Source organism: Bison bison, unplaced genomic scaffold (genome assembly GCF_000754665.1).
Source record: "Bison bison bison isolate TAMUID 2011002044 unplaced genomic scaffold, Bison_UMD1.0 scf7180017864162, whole genome shotgun sequence".
Taxonomy (NCBI): domain Eukaryota; kingdom Metazoa; phylum Chordata; class Mammalia; order Artiodactyla; family Bovidae; genus Bison; species Bison bison.
In genome coordinates, this window is record NW_011494734.1 from 4,175,963 (window position 1) to 4,198,144 (window position 22,182).

At 39.2% G+C, this 22,182-nt stretch overlaps 1 long non-coding RNA gene across 1 annotated transcript in view; it reads right to left on the minus strand.

Annotated features, from left to right (window-relative positions):
• Positions 1 to 2,854: 2,854 nt before the first annotated feature.
• LOC104989720 overlaps positions 2,855 to 22,182 on the minus strand; it is a 185,629-nt gene continuing 166,301 nt past the window's right edge. Inside the window, exon 7 of the long non-coding RNA XR_825408.1 lies at positions 2,855 to 3,982. This is a non-coding gene — a long non-coding RNA (uncharacterized LOC104989720). The remainder of the gene's footprint in view (positions 3,983 to 22,182) is intronic.

A 22,182-nucleotide genomic window follows, 5' to 3' on the forward strand; every position in this document is an offset into this window, starting at 1 on the left:
ATGATGGAATAAGGACTCATGCACAGCAGCTGACCTGTATGTTGGTGAATTTCTAGAAAGCATTTTGTGATATGAAGTTGAGAGCCTTACAAAGTTTCTTTCTTAAGCCACCCTCTCTCCATCCTCCCCCCAAATTAAGATGATCATTTAGTGTCACCAACTTTAAAAAAAATTCCAACTAAATTCTTGTAGTCCAGCTGTGACACTTTTAGGTTTTAATGAATACTCTGACCATTTCTTGGCATAGGCTCGTTAGTTTTTATTTTTATTTATTTATTTAACAATAAAGTATTTTTTTAATTTTATTTTTAAGCTTTACATAATTGTATTAGTTTTGCCAAATATCAAAATGAATCCGCCACAGGTATACATGTGTTCCCCATCCTGAACCCTCCTCCCCCCTCCCTCCCCATACCATCCCTCTGGGTCATCCCAGTGCTCTAGCCCCAAGCATCCAGTATCGTGCATCGAACCTGGACTGGCATCTCGTTTCATACATGATATTTTACATGTTTCAATGCCATTCTCCCACATCTTCCCACCCTCTCCCTCTCCCACAGAGTCTATAAGACTCGTTAGTTTTTAAAGAAAACGTTGGTACTCCCTTGATTCATCTTTGAGAGTTGGGGCAATCTTCTTAGTATCAGTTTTCTAACAACTTTTATCAAAGGTGTTAATTCAACTTGATGGGCTATTAAAATCTTGGAGTCTTCCATTTGCTGGCAATGGAATCGTTGGGTCCTCTTATCTCCAAAACACACATATTCAGGAGAATATATTTGGAGAACCGCTGGCCTAGAAGCGAGCAGGACAAGTAGTCATTTGATTTTTTTCTTTTTTTGGAGGGAGAGATTGGCAAAAATCTGAGTTGAAAAGTGAAATTATGATGTGATAGTTTCAATCACATTTCAGCCAATGTATGAGAGCTATTTTGATGCCATCCTAACATCCTAGCTGGACTTGGACAGTTACATACTACTTTTAATGTGAGACCAGTTCATGGTTTCCGAGCTAGACTTTATTTTTCTCAAGAGCAAGTCCTGTCTTCAACTTTAAAAAAAAATTCTCCATAGTTATTTGCACAGATAAATGATCAGTATAGATTTGCTAAATGAACTTAATTCATAGAACAACAAACTCTGAGAAGAGTCTATAGAAAGTTCTGGGCACCTACCCACAGCAGCAATTTAGGATTACTGAGTAAGCTTGTTAAGGAATGTCACAAAATCTTTATCTTTTCATTATCCCAGTTGTAGCTGAGGATAAGCTGAATAAAGTTTGAGGCTGAAGATTTTAATGATGGTAAAACTCCTTTAAAATTCTCTAGATGCGCTCTACCTCAGGGTGCCAATAACAATGGCAGATAATCATGGGACTAAAATGGTATTATCCAGTTCATCCAGATCCTTAATTATGCTATGGGGAAAATGAGAGGGGGTGTGAGAGACCCAAATAAAGGAATTAGCTCTTACTGGAAAACAATTTTTAAAAACCAACACTTCTCATGTATCTGCTTTGGAGGTTTCTTTTCTTCTTTTAAGGGAAGATTTCTTGGAATGAGCTATTGAGGTTGGGTATTGAATGTTCTCTGTCTTGTTTTTTTTATACATATATTTATTTATATGTATACACTTTCAGACCAGAGATCTTGGGCAATATCCGATTTTGCTCTGATTGTTAACGAAAGGTACAGTTTGGCTGCTCACCGCTCAAAAGCCAGTAAACAGGCCAGATTGGTGAAAAGGAAAGTTTGTTTTGTTTCAGATGCCAGCAACTGCAGGGGAGTGCAGACATCTGTTCAGAGGCTGACTCCCCTCACCCTACCCCCCCACCAACCCCCAGCACTGGCATCCAGTGAGGTAAGAGCTTTTACAGACAGAAGGAGGGGGTTATATGCAGAAACAGCGCAGTCAGCTCTGCCAGTCATCTTCAAATTGGTCATTGGTGGTCTGACCAGCATCATCTTGGTTGTTTCAGGTACAGTTAATCTTCAGTTCCAGGGTCCGTTTGTTTGCATTCCTTTGAGGCCAGTTCTTGGAATTATGGTTGCACATGTCGTGGGTACAGTCTGGTTATCACGTAGTTAACTTCTTCCACCTGGGATTTCAGTAGCTATAAGACAGCTCACAGGATATGGCTCAGAATATTATCTATAGTTCTTGAGAAGGATCTAAATGTCCTTGACTATGCTTCATGACTACATTATTATTATTTGGTTATATATTATTATTTGGTTACATATTATTATGTATTTGGTTATATATATTTATTATTCATTTCAAATAATAAATTGAAACAATTTTGACTGTTTCAAATAGAAACAAATTTGAACTGTTTTCCTTTGTTTCTACATTTCTCATTTCTCTTATTAAACTTATTCTTTGGTTAAAGTTTTCCACAGACAAAAGGCAGGCAAATGACATGGGGTGAGGATAGGGTGGGCAGCAAGGACCATAAAATCCTGCTCTGTTGAGATTTTGAGATGTTGAGATTTTGCTCTTTCCAGTTATAATAACAATAATGGCTAACTTGTTTATAGCACTAATTAATCATCAGGAACCATCCTAAGTATTTCACAAATACTAATTCATTTAACTCAATGCAGTCTTGTTAGATGGAGAAGGCAGTGGCAACCCACTCCAGTACTCTTGCCTGGAAAATCCCATGGATGGAGGAGCCTGGTAGGCTGCAATCCATGGGGTCGCGAAGAGTCAGACACGACTGAGCGACTTCACTTTCACTTTTCACTTTCATGCATTGGAGCAGGAAATGGCAACCCACTCTAGTGTTCTTGCCTGGAGAATCCCAGGGACAGGGGAGCCTGGTGGGCTGCCGTCTATGGGGTCACACAGAGTTGGACACAACTGAAGCGACTTAGCAGCAGCAGCAGCGGCAGTCTTATTAGATTAATATTTTTTGTTGCCTATTTTATAGTTAAGGAATTGGAAGCACAGCAAGATTAAGTAGTTTGTCCGATGTCACACAGCCAGGTAGTGCTAGTGCTGGGCTTCACACACGTCAGGCTCTTCCTGCAATGGGGTAGAGGGTACAGGGAGTCTGTTGACTTTTGAGTAAAACTGTGCATATGAAAATCTGGTCTGATCTATAGACCTTCCTGGGCTGTATTTTCCATAGTAGTAAAAATGAGAATCATAATTACTTCCTAAGTTTAATAGAGTAAAAGATCATGTATGAGCCAACAACTACAATAGGTCCCTGAGCATGGTGGATACTCAGCATATATGAGTTTTTGTCTTTAATGACAAGAAATTCTCTGAACAAAGAAAGTCTGCTTTCTCTGGTAGCCATGTTATCTAGGGCTTCTGTCCTCATCCTCAGAGGCCCAGTGTCAGGAAATAAGAATAGCTTGAACGTGACCTTAACTCTCATGTCCCACAGCCTGCATGTTTGGAAGAGCTATCACTCACACCTGCACATATTTTGAGTAACTCTCTAAAACTGCATATAAGGAGATGAGAGTGAAGTCCTCAAGTGAACTGAATCTCCTGGGACTTTTCTATGGTGATGAAGCGGTATGTTATTTTTAAGTACTACCAGCCATAGGCCTCACCAAAGCTTCTAAGTTTTTTCAAAGCTGTAAAACAAAGCATAAGACATGGCATAAAGATTCTGATGCATGCTTCTGGGGTGAGTCTCTACCATCTCAAAGCAACCCCTAAACGAGATAAGCCTTGGTGGGCCCCAAAGTGAGAAGGAGGGTGGGCCTGCCAGGGCCACTGGCCTGCAGTTCACTGTTGAGTGTCCAGTGCCCTGAACTCTGCCTGCTGCCCCTCCCTGATGCAAAGCCTGGACAGCCTGCCTTCCACAGACCTGGAGATTTTCAGATCTTGTCTGAGGATGATACGAGGAAAAACCTTGCTCTCTGACCAAGGTGGAATAGGACAAACCTGTTGGAAAACTTGCGTATGTTCCGGGGGCTAGAATCAAAGCGTCACCATGGCACTTGCCTCTGAGGAGTTCTCTGGAAATGGGTGGAATGAAAGGCATGGTGTTTAGAATGCAGCACCTAACAGTAATAGGGCTCCCCCAGTCTGGCCCATATTACTGTTATGATATAAAAGCTGATGCTTCCTGGAACACTATTCTAAGGGTATTGCATGAAATGACTCATTGAGTCTTCACAATGGCCTTATTATCTCTTACCATGAAGTAACAGCGACTCAGAGAGCCCAGCAGCCCTCTCTCCAGTACCTCCTCCTCAGCTGCCAATCTTTATTGACCTCCCCCTGCTCTCTGGGAGAAACCAGTCTCCATCACACAGCTGCTGCTAAGGCCCTTCATGACCTAGCTTCCAAACAGCTCTTGGGGTAAATTATTTTTTCCCCTTCACATTCCACATTCAGGTTGTGATGAATTGGGTTCAGGTCTTCAAATGTATTATATTCTCCATTACCGCAGGACCTTTGCACAGGACCTCTGCCTGAAATCACCTCTCTCTTACTCCCTAAGCAGGATAATCACTACTCGGACTTTGAGGTAAACTTAGATCCAGCAGTTATTCCTACTGTTTATTGTTTACTCTTCTTTACTTTTCAGACACATTTTACTTTATTGTATTGACTGATGTAACTGTTGATTTCCCATCTCTTGATTCAAGGCTCCACGTGGCCAGACTTTCCACAGACCATGGAGCATACCATCGAGTGGATCCTCAAAAAATGTTTTTTGATGAATGAGAGATTGACTTTCTTTTGCTCTGCTGTCTCAGCCACACTACCGTTCCACCCCTGAAAATCATAATTTAAAGTGCCTGTTGATAATTATCATTATCAGTTTGACTTAATTAATCCTTTGTTGTCTCTATCCTTGCCAAGCAAAAGCAAAAATCTTTCTATGCCAAAATCCTTAGTTCAAAAGAAATTATAATGTCAAACAATGAAGGAAAGCAGTTAGAAGAAATGACTTTTTTTTTTTATAGCTATTCTCCTGTTTCCCTCGAAGCCACTGACACATGCATAACCCTGGTCTCTCTGTAACCTTACAGCCCCGGAAACCACACATCATGTGCTTTGGATCTCACATATCACTCATGCTCAGAGGCAGGGCAAGAATGGAAAAAGCTTTGGTTTTAGGGTAAAACAAATTCAGGTCATATTCCCAGCAGAGCCACTCTCTAGATTTTGTGCATGAATTTGTGCATGAAGTTAAATCTCTCAGGGTCTCAATTTCCTCTTCTCTGAAATGGGGATGCTAACATCGACTTCATGAAGTGGTTATGAGGGTTCAAGGAAATAAATGTCAAGTGTCTGGTGAAGGGACAAACTTATAGTGAACAGTAGCTGATGCCAACTTTCTTTTCTCTCTTCTTTCTTTGCCTTATCCCATGGGATTTTGTTCAGGAATTTTATAGCATCTTTGCAGGAATTACTGACTGGGCTTCAGTGGATCTGTGAACACCCTGAAATTACATGAAGAGCTGTGGAAGTTGATAAGGGCTTTTATTTCTAGAAAGTATATGGATCAGTTTCCTGAGGCTGCCGCAACAAAGGATCATAAACTTGGTGGTTTAAACAATAGAAAACCTGGGCCTCACAGATCTGGAGGCTAGAGGTCTGCAATCAAGGTGTCTGCAGGGTTGGTTCCTTCTGAAGGTGCTGAGGGACAGTCTGTTTCAAGTCTCTTTCCAGTTTCTGGTGGTCTCAGGCACTCCTTGGCTTTAGAAGGTATTCACATTGTTTCTTCATATTGTCTTCCTCTATACATGTTTCTGTGTCTCCTCTGTCCATGGGATTTCCCAGGAAAGAATACTGGAGTGGGTTGACATTTCCTTCTTCAGGGGATGTTCCCAACCCAGGGACTGAACTCTTGGCTCCTGCTGCATCTCCTGCATTGCAGGTGACTTCTTTATTGCCGAGCCACCAGGGAAGCCCTGTCTCTGTGCTCAGATTTCCCTTTTGTATAAGGGTATCAGTCATATTGGATTAGGGCTCACTCTAATTACCTCACCTCAAACGTAACCAATTGCAAAGACCCTATTTCCAAATTATATCATATTCCCAAGATCTGGGGGTTAAATTTCAATATAGCTCTTTAGAGGTGACACAATTCATTCATAGCAATACCCATAGCTTTCACTGGATTCCTAAAGAAGTCTTTAGTCCTTCTAAAGATTAAAAACTAGTGGCTGGAAAATCTGCTTTATGGCTTGTCTTATATAAATCTAATCAACAAGTTTGTAGGCTCGAGATGTGCCAGGGTGTGTCTTAAATGCTAAATCATGGAGAAACAACAACGTGATTTTGATGGGGTTATTTAGGCATGTATTAATGGATGGACAGTACAGAAAGTCTCTTTTCACACCAGTCTTGGTTCTGGTTGGCAGAACCGTTGCTATTTGGTTAAAATCTTAATGGCTGTGTTAAGAATTCCTTGAATCCCACTCATAAAGTTTACATTCCCGTGGGCGAGACAATTTTATCAAATAACATAAATGAACATATAATTATACATTGAGATTAATGCTAGGATAGAAAGAAAAATGATTCTATAAAAGCATATAATTAAGGAATTTGACTTGGCCTGAATTAGTCAGGGGAGGTTTCACTGAGGAAATGATGCTTCCTTTGAGATTGGAAAAACAAATTCAAGTGCACCTAAGGAGAAGAGTATTTCAGGCAGAGGAACAGCACATACAAAGGCCCTGTGGTAGGAGGGAACATGTTACCTTAGAGAAATTAAAAGAAAGCCAATGAGGCTGGAGCAGAGATTTGGAAGTGGAAGAGTGAGAGAATGGTGTGAGGTAAAGCTAAAGGACTTTTGGACATTGTGAATAATTTGGTATCTCCTCCTAGGAGATATAGGAAACCACCAAAAGGTGTCTCCATCTTAACCTGTGTTTCAACCTATACTCTTAGCCTTACTCCTCTTGACTTTTTGAAATTCTTAGCCCTGATTCTTTAGAGATGCTACTTTATTCTGGTACCTTTCTATTACTCTGGCTATGCCTTTTCAATGTTATTATTTTTTTTTTTTTCCTGTCTGTTCCTTATCTATTGCCTTCCACTCTCTTCTTGAGTCATCTCATCCTATTGCATCGTTTCAGCTACCATCCTTCTGTAGACATCTCCAAAACTTTTTCTTTGGGCTGCAGTTGCCTTTTGCTATTTGCTTATGAAATAAACACTACACAATTTTGATCACATGAATATCAACAAGGTCTGCTTGAACTCTGTTTTGGAATGCTATGTGTAACTTCTATATAGATGATGTTATTAAATCCATATCATTTGGACTATTAACACAGATTTGCCACAGGGCGAAAGAGAATGAATCACCTTTCAGGAGGCTTGAACAAGGATTGCTGGGGTGCTCTCAGCAAGGCCTCCCAGTCAGCAGTGGAAACAGCTGACAGATAGTTTGCCTTGTGCTCTCTCCTTATACATGAACCACATGCTTTGAGTTTGTTGAGGTTTCTGCTCATCTTCCCTGAGGGACCCTGACTCAGGGTTACAGTCACCCACTGCTTACGTCCATGTGGGCGTAGAACATCTCCCTAGCTAGTAGCTGAATGTATTTGAATGTTGATGTGGCAAGGTCTACGTGAGTACTGAAAACCAGATTTAATTGGAAACCAGTGGGTCTGACGCTCAGAGAGTGATGCTTCTAAGGTACCTATTGTGGAAGAGAATCTGAAGGAATAGAGGAAGAAAGGGAGAGAGAGAGGGGAGAAAGGAGCAAGAGAGAAAAAGATCCAAACCATTATTTACTAAACACAGCATGATTTGCTTTCACATATATGTTAATACTTAATCCTTACAAGCATGCTGGCAGGTGGGTATTGGGGCTGGGAATCAATCATTTTTATTTTGTAGTTGATGTCCTTTTGATTATATCTCAAAGTCTAGATCATGGATTTGGTGAAAAATCAGAACTTTGAGTCATACTGGTTTCTCTCACTCCCATGAAGACTCAGCTACCATCGAGTTTTCTGAGCATTTCCCTTGAAATATCTTGTCCTGACCCTACACATTTACGACTAGTCAGCCAGAAACTCAAATCACATGATACTCAAACCACAAAGCCAGAAACTCAAACCACAGCAAGTACTGGCAAACAAGGGAACCCGCAGTTGAACTGAGACAATCAACACTGTCCTAGCCCCTAAATCTCTCCCATTTATGGCAGTTCTTCCTGAATGCTAGTCTAGGTTTGTCCTCCTGATGTGGCTCAGTTCACAGTCTTTGACAATGAACTTGTTTTCTCTTGTGTTTTTTTTAACTGACTTTAACTCAGTACTTAAAAGGATTCACCTGCCAGGCCCCTCATGGGTCATAGAAGACTTATTTTATTTCCTTGGATGCTTCATAATTTTACCTGAGCGCAAAATTCTCATACTTGTCTACTTGGCTGATACTTTACATGCTCCATTGCTGAACCCTTCAAGGACAGGAGAGAACTCAGAAAGGACTATGTATGGAAGAATCAATTATAAGAAAAGCCTTTGAGTACTTCAGGAACAGCTTCCTTAAATTGTTTGTACTCTCCCCTGCTCCCATGACAGAAATATTATATTATGAAATTTGAAGGGAAGTTTGTCCAGCAAGAATTATCTGTTCTAGTCATCATTAATGGATTATATTGAGCAAGTGCTCATTCAGCCAAACCCCATTACTCTGGGCAAATTCCTTTCTGCTCAATTCAATTCGTCATTCTATCCTTGGGGACTCCAAAAAGTTTTGTACAAAATCTACTAGCATATATAGTAATCACTCTCCAGTGGTGAGTTCCTGTGTTGGGTAATCCCAATATATGTGCATCTACTTCTGGATTTTTTTTTTTTTGCCTCAGTGCTCAGAGTTTTGCAGCTAATACCGGTGCGCTGAATTTTTGGAAGAGTTTACATTCTCACAGTCACCTTCAGCCATGATGTCCAGACACTGCTAAATCATTCCCTGCTCTGCACTTGCTGCTATTCCTTATTATCCACATTTTGGCACTGACTGAGACATAGATTCAACCCATTTCCATTGTTTCAATAAACAGACAAACAAGAAAATTATTCAAGGTCTTTGCTGCAGTTTTAAGCAGATAGAAGGGGATGCAGTCTAAGAATAAACATGAAAGCTCTTCAAAAGCCCCTTGGAAACTGCTCCATGATGCTTGGCCAACTCTTTCAATAATTCTCTCTCCTATCTTTTCCCCTCTCCCCAGTTCCCAAATCCACATTCTTTACTAACTGAGAGGAGCTGAGTTCTTTCTTTACTTCCTTTCCTTTTCTTACCAAGGTTCTCAGTGACTCAGCTATTCCAAGTGGTTTGTCCAGGTATTTTGCTAAATTAAGGCAGTTGTTTCCATAAGAGCTGGCAACTAAGATGATAGCTTTTTTTTGCAGAACATAAATACAGAGCATTTCTTGTTACTAGAGGAGTCGTACACCCACATGGATATAAATCTAAAACTATCAATGGCAACTCTCTTTTACTGAACTCTAAAGGTGTTTTCGCTCCCCCTCCCTTTTTTTAAAAACAAAGAGATATATTTCAGTCTGGGCATTCACATCTTCTCAGCTGAAGCATATTTAAATTAATCCATATCTATCTCTAGGCAGCATGAGAAGGTGCAGAATGGGGCAAATGAGCAGCCCCCACACTTCTGATACACACTCTGGGTGCTGTCTACATGAAAGTATCACATCTTCTGTATTTCAGTGATGAAGTGGAGTATGCTCTGATTGTCAAAACTTCAGTGTCATCCAGGTCCCTAAAAATCAGGCAGGGAGGTGAATCCCTTTGCCTGACAAGGAAAACCAAGTCAACCAGTTATTAAGATAATCTACTTTTATCACTATCTATGCCAACCAACATTCAAGCCATTCTATGTCTCTGGAAACTCAGTGGAACCTAGTTAGAGGGAGTGTGAATTTGGAGTCTGTAAGTTGGTAAAGCAGTGGATATTTTATTTTGGTTATTGTAAGTAATAAAAACACACAGGCTTCCCAAGGCAATAGAAACACAAGCAAAAATAAACAAATAGGACCTAATGAAACTCAAGCTTTTGTAATACAAATGAAGCCATAAATAAAATGAAAAGACAATCTACAGATTGGGGGAAAATATTTGTAAATGATGTCAATGACAAGAGCTTAATTTCCAAAATATACAAACAGCTCACATAGCTCAATAACAACAACAACAACAAAAAACAAACAACCAAATTGAAAAGTGGGCAGAAGACTTAAACACACATTTTTCCAAAGGAGACATATAGATGGTCAATGCTGCTGCTGCTAAGTCACTTCAGTCGTGTCCAACTCTGTGCGACCCCAGAGACAGCAGCCCACCCAGCTCTGCCGTCCCCGGGACTCTCCAGGCAAGACCACTGGAGTGGGTTACCATTTCCTTCTCCAATGCATGAAAGCGAAAAGTCAAAGTGAAGTTGCTCAGTAGTGTCCAACTCCTAGCGACCCCATGGACCGCAGCCAACCAGGCTCCTCTGTCCATGGGATCTTCCAGGCAAGAGATGGTCAATAGGCACATTAAAAAATGTTCAACATCCCTAATTATGAGAGAAATGCAAATTAAAACTACAATGATGTACCACTTTCACACTGGTCATTAAAAAGCCCACAAATAACAAATGCTGGAGAAGGGTGGAGAAAAAGGAACGCACACTATTGGACATGTAAATTGGTACAACCGCTATGAAAAACAGTTTGGAGATTCCTCAAAAAACTAAAAATAGAGTTGCCATATGATAGCCAAGACATGGAAACAACCTAATGTCCACTGACAGGTGAATGGATAAAGAAGATGTGGTACATATATACAATGGAGCAAAGTAATGCTCAAAATCCTTCAAGTTAGGCTTCAGCAGTACATGAACCAGGAGATTTCAGATGTACAAACTGGATTTAGAAAATGCAGAGGAACCAGAGATAAAATTGCCAACATTCACTGGATCAGAGAAAAAGCAAAGGAATTCCAGAAAAACATCTACTTCTGCTTCATTGACCACACTAAAGCCTTAGTGTGGATCACAACAAACTGTGGAAAATTCTTAAAGAGACGGAAGTACCAGACTACCTTACCTGTCTGCTGAGAAATCTGTATGCAGGTCAAGAAGCAACAGTTAGAACCAGACATGGAACAATGGACTGGTTCCAAATTGGGAAAGGAGTATAACAAGGCTGTATATCGTCACCCTGCTTATCTAACTTATAAGCGGAGTACATCATGAGAAACGCTGGGCTGGAAGAAGCACAAGCTGGAATGAAGATTGATGGGAGAAATATCAATAACCTCAGATATGCAGATGATACCACCCTATGGCAGAAAGCAAAAATGAATTAAAGGGTCTCTTGATGAAGGTGAAAGAGGAGAGTGAAAGAGCTGGTTTGAAACTCAACATTCAAAAAACCAAGATCATGGCATCTGGTCCCATCACTTCATGGCAAATACATGGGAAAAAAAGGAAACAGTGGCAGATTTTATTTTCTTGGGCTCCAAAATCACTGCAGATATGGTGACTGAAGCCATGAAATTAAAAGACAGTTGCTCGTTGAAAGAAAAGCTGTGAAAAACCTAGTGTATATGTGTGCTAAGTTGCTTTAGTTGTGTCTGACTCTTTGTGACCCTATGGACTGTAGCCTTCCAGGATCCTCTGTCCATGGCATTCTCCAGGCAAGAATACTGGGGTGGGTTTTCATGCCCTTCTCCAGGGGATCTTCCTGACCCAGGGATGGAATCCACATCTCTTATGTCTCCTGCAGTGGCAGGCAGGTTCTTGACCACTAGCACCACCTGACAAACCTAGACAGCATATTAAAAAGCAGAGACATTGCTTTGCTGATAAAGGTCCATATAGTCAAAGCTATGGTTTTTTGAATAGTCAAGCACAGATGTGATAGTTGGATCATAAAGGAGCTGGGTGCCAAAGAATTGATGTTCTCGAATTGTGGTTCTGGAGAAGACTCTTGAGAGTCTCTTGGACTGCAAGGAGATCAAACGAGTCAATCCTAAAGGAAATCAACCCTGAATATTCATTGGAAGGACTGATGCTGAAGCTCAAATACTTTAACCACCTGATGCAAAGAGCTGACTCATTGGAAAAGATTCTGTTGCTGGGAAAGATTGAGGGCAGGAAGAGAAGGGGGCAACAGAGGAGGAAATAATTGGATGGCATCACCAATTCAGTGGACATGAATTTGAGCAACCTCCAGGAGATAGTGAACCACAGGATTGCTGCAATCCATGGGGTTGCAAAGAGTTGGACATAATTTAGCAACTGAACAACAATATACAATGTAATACTATGCAGTCTTAAAAAAGAATGAAATGATGCCATTTGCAGCAACACAGATGATGGATCTAGAGATGATCATACTAAGTGAAATAAATCAGAAAAAGAGAGACTAATACCATATGATATAATTTATATGTGGAATATAAAATACAATATAGATGAACTTATCTATGAAGTAGAAATAGACTTACAGACATAGAGAACAGACTTGTGGTTACCAAAAGAGAGGGGGCTGGGGGAGGAAAGGATAGGGTGTTTAGGATTAACATCGGCAAACTATTATAGAGAGAATGGATAAACAACAAAGTCCTGCTGTATAGCATAGGGGACAATATTCAATAGCCTGTGATAAACCATAATGGAAAGGAATTTGGAAGAAATGTATGTATATGCATAACTGAATCATTTTGCTCTACAATAGAAATTAGCACATTATAAATCAACTATATTCAATAAAATAAATTTTAAAAGAATATAGAGAGAGGCCTTAATAGACTTACATGTTACTTTAGATATCTACCTGGTTTATGTCCATCAGAGCTTAAATATCTCAACTGATATTCTTCTCCCTTGAATGTTTTGAGATATTTGATCTTCAGGGTTAATGAGGGGCTGCTGTGTCTTTCCAAATTGTGATTATTTTCAAGTTTATCCTACTCTGTATAGGGAGCCCCTTAAAGTGCTAATAAATATAGACTGAATGAATGACTGAATAAACAAATGACCTTGAGAAAGAGAGAAGGAAAAGGGGGTCAGAAGAGACAGAGAGAAGAAGCTAGAGGATAGAACAGGAGAAAGACAGTTGATTTGAGAAATTCTTTTCCTTAAAAAAAAAACCACTGTTTAGAATGGTCAGAATCATCCAATAATAATGTGTTATTTAAGTGGAACCCTTAACCCATCAGTAATGAAAAACAGCTTTATATTATGATGAGACACCATATCATAAACTGACTTGGCATATTTAATAAGACCATTTGATTAATAACAGAAGCAGCGTTTCTGGTTAAGTCTTGAAAAAAAGTATGAAAATCTTTCAAAAACAATTATCAATACTTACAGTTCCACTCAAGACCTATGCCCAGATGTTTTATTTTTTGTAGGAAAGGGAAACATAATTCTGGATTATGCCACTTATTTCTGTGATAATACCATCTCAAAGTTCTCATAGTGGAATAATATTTTAAACATTAATCGATCACATACTGTTTTATCTACAACTAAACTAGCAAATATTTAAGAAAAAAAAAAGCCAATTGGTGGTTTTATCTTCACCATTTTCTTTTTCTTATTTTCCCCTCTTTTCTTCAAAGGTACCAATCAGCATAAGTATAAAAGAACCACTACCTAACCACAGGGTTTAATTCAAGGAAGACAGAAATTTCAGCTCTTAAGCCCCAAAGTGATGAATCCAGTGATTCAATAAAAAAAAAGGAAAATAATATTCTCATGGAGAAAAAGTTACCTTCTTATGTGGAATCACAGTTTTTAATTTAAATGGCTCAGAAGCCTAGAGGTGGCCAAGAGGACTGATTTCTCAAGTAGCTTCTAGAAGAGCAGCTGCTGGACACTTTCTCTTTTTTCCCTGCTCTGAAGTGGTATCTGGTGTGGTCACAGTGGAAGTGAGGCCTATGGCTGGTTCAGAATTGTGTGAGCTTAGCCATTTTGGACCTCAGACAGGAACTGAGAGGCATGGCAGGGGCCCTTTTGGCCCAGGTCACAGCAGTGGCTGATTGTCATGTGGAGGGTTTTCTCTTTGGCTTTGTCTTATGCATATTTTCAGACAATATTTATGATATTGAAGATAATTAAAGGATACAGGTTGTCATATCTATATGCCTATATAGAGGCATATCACTAAATTTTCATTTTAGAACAGCTGCCATAGTAATAATTTATGTGGCAAGTACCATTTCAGGAGCTTCTGCTTTGACTCAGATACATTTTCCAAGAGTCTTATATGCATCATTATAGTCAGTGATCCTCACTATATAAAGAAAGTACTATTTTTGTTGTTTTCTTAAATTAAAAAACATAAAAATTTTTTGAAATATATTTACAATATTTTTGAAATATATTTTAATATTTACAATATTATTTAATTTCAGGTGTACAACATAGTCACTCAATATTTTTATAGGTTATGCAAAGTTAAAGTATTATTGACTATATTCCTGGTACTATACAATACATCCCTGTGACTTATTTATTTTATAATTGGTAGTTTGTATCTCATCATCCCCATCACCTATTTTGACCATCCTCCTCATGTCTGACAACCACCAGTCTGTTCTCTGTATCTGAGAGTCTGTTTTTGTTTTGTTATATTTGATCTTTCATTTCGTTTGTTTTAAATTCCACATATAAGTGAAAACATACAGTATGTGTCTTTCTCAGTCTGACTGATTTCACTTAGCATAATACCTTACAGGCCCATCCATGTTATTGCACATGGCAATAGTTCAAAATGCTTTTTAATGACTGAGTAGTATTCCATTGTAAATATACCACATCTTTATCCATTCATCTGTTGATGGACATAGGCTGGAAAGCATTATAATTATCACATTCTGTTGTACAGAAGATGGACCTGAAGCTTACACAGGTAAATTAACGTGCACTAGTTCAACAGGGCATGGCCATGACAGAGCTGGGGTATGAAGTCAGCTCTGAAAACCTTCACTTTAAACTGCTACATAATATTATACATTTTTGGAACATAAATACTTTGAAAATCAGGTATAACATATACATTTTTCATCCATAGCATTTTAACTTTTTTCCCATTGTTTTTGAATCGTGCCCTGGCTTAGAATCACCAATACTGGTTGCCATGGACGGCCCTCCAGCTCCTTTTCAGTCCTATTTGTAGCCATTCCCTACCCTTTACTACAACCACCCTCAACAGTTCCTATTCCCAGAATATATTCTGTGCCTTTGTTTAAACTGCCTTAAATGTCCTTATTCTCCTTTCCTAGTGGAGTCTAGATCAGTAGTCACTTTCACTCAGGAACTGGGAAATGGCATGAGATTAAAATATGGCTATTGAAATGTGTGTGTTTTAGTGAAACTCATACTGGTTGGAGTGAAGTGATACTGGTTTAGGGAGTCCTAGTATTTGCCAAGTAACAGCAGATATTTCTGATTTTCTATATTCACTGTGATTTTCCATGAACAGAAGTGGATTTCTCTTTAGAACAGGGAAAGGCAGGGCTAGAAAAGTTGCAATGGTGCAATTCCTTTATATTCAAGGGAAAATTTAACCACAAGGGAGGCTGACATGTTTTCCACATAAATGGGAATAGCAGTATTTCCAACAGGTCTTTGATCTCCCATGAAATTGCTTATACTCACCTCCTTGTTTTGTAGTTAAGGTTTATTAGAATGACCTCACTGATGGTATATTGAATTTCTGTGCCTTTTCAAGGAAAAATAATAAGCATTTATATGCATTTGTTTTTTAACTCGTTGTAAGTTATCACATTGGACAACTTCTGTGCAGTAATAAACAATCCCTCAAATCCCAGTTGGAGAAGGCAGTGGCACCCCACTCCAGTACTCTTGCCTGGAGACTCCCATGGATGGAGGAGCCTGGTAGGCTGCAGTTCATGGGGTCACTAAGAGTCGGACACGACTGAGCAACTTCACTTTCACTTTTCACTTTCATGCATTGGAGAAGGAAATGGCACCCCACTCCAGTGTTCTTGCCTGGAGAATCCCAGGGACGGGGGAGCCTGATGGACTGCCGTCTATGGGGTTGCACAGAGTCGGACACGACTGAAGCGACTTAGCAGCAGCAGCAAATCCCAGTGACTTAAACAAAAAAACCATGTATTGGCCACTGCATTTACAAATTAATAGCTGCTCATCATCTAGGCAGTTCTGCTCCATCATTCCCTCATTCTGGTCATTAGGCTGAAAGAGCATCCCTTAACATTACTGTGGCAGTGGAAAAGGAGCAAGAGAAAGGGAAAACAATTGATGATCCTTGAAACTTCTGCTTGGGAGTAGGGTGTGCCACCATCACTGGCCACTGACCAAATCAAGCCATGTGGCTGAGCCCATGACTGTGGAGTACCCCCCACTCCCAGAGGCACTGCCAGTCCAAATTACAGAGGGTGGGGATGTACAATCCTCTTAAAAGAATAGTTGTTAGTGTTTACACAGTTGCCAAAGTTACTTAGATATTATCTATAATGTGTATGATGTCTATTGCTAAGGGTTATGCACTGGATTATGTCCCCTCAAAGTTGATATCTTGAAGTCCTAGCTCCCAGTAACTATAACCATGTGACATTTTTTAAGAGAGGATCTTCAAAGAGATAGTTAAGGTTAAAGGAGTTTATTGAGGTGGGCTCTAATCCAATATGACTGATGCTCCCATAAGGCTAGAAGATTAGGAGACAGACACACACAGAAGGAAGACCATGTGAAGACATGGATAAGACCACCATCTTATCCAAAGCCAAAGGGAGGCTTCAGAATGAAGCCAACCTTTCCAACACTTTGATCTTGGATATCTAGCCTCCAGAATTGTGGTAAAATAAATTTCTGTTTTTAAGTCACCCATACTGTGATGCTTTGTTATAGCGTCCCTAGCAAACTAATGCATCAATGAACAAATTAGCAGAGTTTATAATACTGATATTTCTACTTTTTACTTTATTCAGTAAATACACATAATAATAGCAATCCCTAACAAACATGAAACATTCACTATGTATTAAGTGCAGAGTTAAGCATTCTCCATACATTATCTCTCTTATTCTCTCAGGATACTTCTATGATACAGGTACTAATATGATCCACATTTGTATATAACAGGGTTTAAGAAATTTGTGTCAGTTTATCCCCAAGAGCTGTGATCTGATCCTAGGCCATCTGATTACAGAACCAGCTTCCTACTATTGTCATCAAGGGATGTTGAGATATCTCATGGTATTTATTAATCTCAGGAAAGTTAAGGGAATATAAAAATGAGTGAGCCATGAGGTGGTTGCAATCCAGTTACCAAAACAAGAAAAGGAGTAACTGTAATACTAAGGAGGAGAAGCATAAATGTCATGTAAAAGATCCTGTCCAGAATTATTATTTATAACTTGGACGAAGAAATTGATGGCAAGATAAAAATGCTGCTGATGATACAGCTGGAAGAGACAGTATATTCCTTGGAAAACAGACTCAAACTTTTAAAAAGAAGATAAAAGAAAGCCATCTTATCAGAGGAGAATGATTGGCCAAATATAAATAAGTGGTGTATAATGAGTAAATAAAATGAACTTAAGTCCAAAAGACAGCTGGATCAGAACAATAAAGAATGAAAGTAGACTGTTATGTGAGCAAAGAGTATTTAAGCTTTATTAGTCAGCTAATTAGTCACTTATTATGGAAATGTCATTCAGAGAATGTTTACAGAGTGCCCCCTCTGCATCAGGCACTGTGCTTGGGGCCAGAGATAGAACGATGACCACGTCAATGCTCTCAAAGTCCTCTCAGGCTGGAAGAGAGACAGAGATGTAAGTATATTATTATGAAAGAATCTGGTAGATGTTTTAAATGAATGAAGCATGTTTGATATACAGAAGACCTTTTTACAGTGTCCAGGGAGAAAGATAGAGGAGACACTTTAAGTTGTGATAGGAAGATGAAGCTTGCAGAAAAGGGAGTTCAGGATGTTTTAGATGGGACCAGTAAGTAAAAATTCATCAGTATTAAAAAGCTCAGGTCTATTTGGCATGGCAGAAATATAGGTTTAATCATGGGCAGAGGCAGATGATGAAGCTGAAAAATTTGGTTCGGGATGGGTTTTGAAGGGCAGAGCAGTCAATGCTACAAAGTTTGACCTTTCTCTTGTATGTAATAACAGGGTGTTGAAAATTTCTAGAGTAGATCCATGACAACATTTGATTTTTGGGAGAAGGTAATTATTGTAAGCAATATAGTCCATGGGGTTTCAAAGAGTTGGACACGACTGAGCGACTTTCACTTTTTCACATAGAGAAAAGACTGGTGGGTATAGAGAATAGTTCCAGACAGATAAGTTAAGTGGTGGTTGTAATTCTCCAAGTAAAGACAGCTGAAGACTGGTCTAAGCACATTCTACTAATATTCATGCTGACATAACAGGAGAAAGTCTCTACCATTTTGGCTCAGAGTGAAGTTTTGAGTTGTTTTCTTTTTTTTCCTCACGCAAGTTCAAGTGCTGATTCCTTCTATACCACTACACTCCCTCAAGTATCCAAGTCTCTGCCTTCCTTTAAGGAGTCTTTAAAAAATGTATTAGTTATTGAAAAGAAATACAGGGACTTCCCTGACAGTCCAGTCGTTAAGACTCCACACTTCCACTGTAGGGGGCATGGGTTCAATCTCTGGTCGATGAACTAAGATCCTGCATGCTGCGTAGCATGGCAAAAATGTCTAAAAAATCAGTAGATTTTAAATGCTGAGTGAAATCTTGGGATATACATGCGATATTCCTATAGGGGTATAGTTGGGTCAGGGGTTGAGGTGCAAACAACTCCCACAGGAAGATCGTCACTGGAAGGCAATAAGAGAGACACTAGCAATGCTCCTGGGCAGGATGACATTCAGGGTTCTGTTGGATAGAAATGGACAGCTCTCAGCATAGGCTTGGCTCCATCATCTGTCCCTGGATTGGCCATAATGATCTTTCTGTGGGCACAGACTAGGTTCTTTCTAAAAATTATCTCTGGTCTCCAAGTGATTCCTCCAGGTGGTCCAGAAGGTCACCCTGACCTCTATTCTTGTCAGGTTCTCTATCTTCCTATTGGTTCCCTGGAAAACAGCAGTCCTAATTTATTATTTGTAGACTGATTTTATATGCTTATCTTTCAAATCTTTGCCTTTTGGTTTTCAAAAATTATCTCAAAAACTTAGTTCTTATAAAATAAGAGCACTCATCTTTTATATGGAGTTCAAAAAATGGTCTGATTTCCTTTGTGTTCATGCTAAATCAACCTTAACCTCCCTTCTTCTCATTCCCCATACACTAAAGGGTATCTCTAAAGTCTACATCCCTGTATAGGAACACACATGATCAGGCAAGTATGGGGAAAAAAGCATATTAATTGATTTTTTTTCCAAAATATAATTTCATTAAAATAATTATTTTTAAATCTAGCTAAAATATATGATATCCTGGGAAAAAAGGTTCCAAAAGTTGGCTCAAGAAGAAACAGGAAATACCATAGGCTAATAACCACAGAAAACAAATTGCAAAAGATGTCAAAGTACTAAACTAGCTCACAAGAAGGATGATCATATAAAATTCCTATTTTTTAAAAAAAATGCCCCTAAGCATTGGTTTCCAAAATATCTAGGCACTAGAATCACTTGAGGGGTTAGTAAACACCCTTCTCTTAACACTTGGATGCAGTAATTCTGGAATGGGATCCAGAAATCTGAATTTTAAGCAAACAGAACCATGTTTGGGGAACAATGAACCATGAATCATGCTATTCTTTGAGAAATCTGTTTAAAACCACAGTCTTTAACAAGAAATTTGGATGAAAAACCCAATAGAGTGAAGTGAAAAATAGAACTTTCAATTATGTTTTATTTTCCTGATAAAATAAGTTGCTTTGAAGTTTTTTAAAACTGATTGATCTGGTCCCCTGAGTCTGTATGTCAGGTGGCCAAACTGAACCCATAATCCAGCAGAGTAAGGTTCTGGGAGAAAAGTATGAACCCATCTGGCCGTTTCATGGTCACGTTTGCCTTTACACACTGCACTGAAATTTTCTTGGGTTACATCTTATAGTTTGTCACTAAATGAGTCTCTACAAAATGGACAAGTGGCATAATTATATTCTTGAAGCAATAGATTTGAGAAAGCACTCCTAATAAGTTAATACTTTTCCTATTCACACTTAAAGAATTAAAACTACATCAATCACATTATGAGGTAAAAACAAAGATGATCTAATCAGAAATGAAAACCATCAGCTTTGGTTTTCATCAGTATCAAATAATGTTGAGTGATCAAAAATGTTATGGGAGACTATGAACATATCCACAGTATCAACAACAACAGACATTCTAAGTGTTCACTGTGCATTGTGTGTTAAAAGGATGAGATTATCAGGATCTATGGAATTTAAAAGCTAAGCATCTAGAATATTATTAATATTTTAGATATAAATAAAATACATATATGAGATTATAAACATTGGAAGAAAGTATGGAATTTTCTCAAACAACCAAAAGTAGAACTACCATATGATCCAGCATTTCCACTCCTGGGAATATATCTGAATAAAACAAAAACACTAATTCTAAAAGATACATGCACCCCAATGTTCATAGCAGCATTATTTACAATAGAAAATATATGGAAGCAACCTAAGTGCCCACTAACAGATGAATGGATAAATAACATATGGTGTTTTATATATATATACACACACACACATACAAGCATATATATGCAAATTGCCAACATCCGTTGGATCACAGAAAAAGCAAGAGAGTTCCAGAAAAACATCTACTTCTGCTTTATTGACTATGCCAAACTTTCGGCTATGTGGATCACCACAAACTGTGGAAAATGCTTAAAGAGATGGGAATACCCAACCACCTTAAATGCCTCCTGAGAAATCAGTATGCAGGTCAAGAAGAAACAGTTAGAACTGGACATGGAACAACAGACTGGTTCCAAATTGGGAACAGAGTACATCTAGGCTGTATATTGTCACCTGTTTATTTAACTTATATGCAGAGTACATCCTGAGATGTGCCAGGCTGGATGAAGCACAAACTGGAATCAAGATTGCCAATAAAAATATCAATAACCTCAGATATGCTGATGACACCACCCTTATGGCAGAAAGCATGCGCTGCTAAGTCGCTTCAGTCGTGTCCGACTCTGTGCAACTCCATAGACGGCAGACCATCAGGCTCCCCCATCCCTGGGATTCTCCAGGCAAGAACACTGGAGTGGGTTGCCATTTCCTTCTCCAATGCATGAAAGTGAAAAGTCAATGTGAAGTCACTCAGTTGTGCCAAACTCTTAGCAACCCCATGGACTGCAGACTACCAGGCTCCTCCATCCATGGGATTTTCCAGGCAAGAGTACTGGAGTGGGGTGTCATTGCCTTCTCCGGCAGAAGGCATAAGAGGATCTAAAAAGCCTCTTGATGAAAGTGAAAGAGGAGAGTAAAAAAGCTGGCTTGAAACTCAACATTCAAAAAACTAAGATCATGGCAACTGGTCCCATCACTTCATGGCAAGTAGATGGGGAAACAATGGAAACAGTGACAGACTTAATTTTCTTGGGCTCCAAAATCACAGCAGATGGTGACTGCAGCCATGAAATTAAAAGATGCTTGCTCCTTGGAAGAAAAGCTATGACCAACCTAGACAGCATATTAAAAAGCAGAGACATTAATTTTCCAACAAAGGTCCATATAAGTCAAAGCTATGACTTTTCCAGTGGTCCATGTATGGATGTGAGAGTTGGACCATAAAGAAGGCTGAGTGCTGAAGAATTGATGTTTTTTTTTTTTTTTTTTAGGGTGTTAAAGTCTCTCTTTTTTTTTAATTTTATTTTTAAACTTTACAAATTGTATTAGTTTTGCCAAATATCAAAATGAATCCGCCACAGGTATACATGTGTTCCCCTTCCTGAACCCTCCTCCCTCCTCCCTCCCCATACCATCCCTCTGGGTTGTCCCAGTGCACTAGCCCCAAGCATCCAGTATCGTGCATCGAACCTGGACTGGCAACTCGTTTCATACATGATATTATACATGTTTCAACGCCATTCTCCCAAATCATCCCACCCTCTCCCTCTGCAGCAGAGTCCGTAAGACTGTTCTATACATCAGTGTCTCTTTTGCTGTCTTGTACACAGGGTTATTGTTAGCATCTTTCTAAATTCCATATATATGCGTTAGTATACTG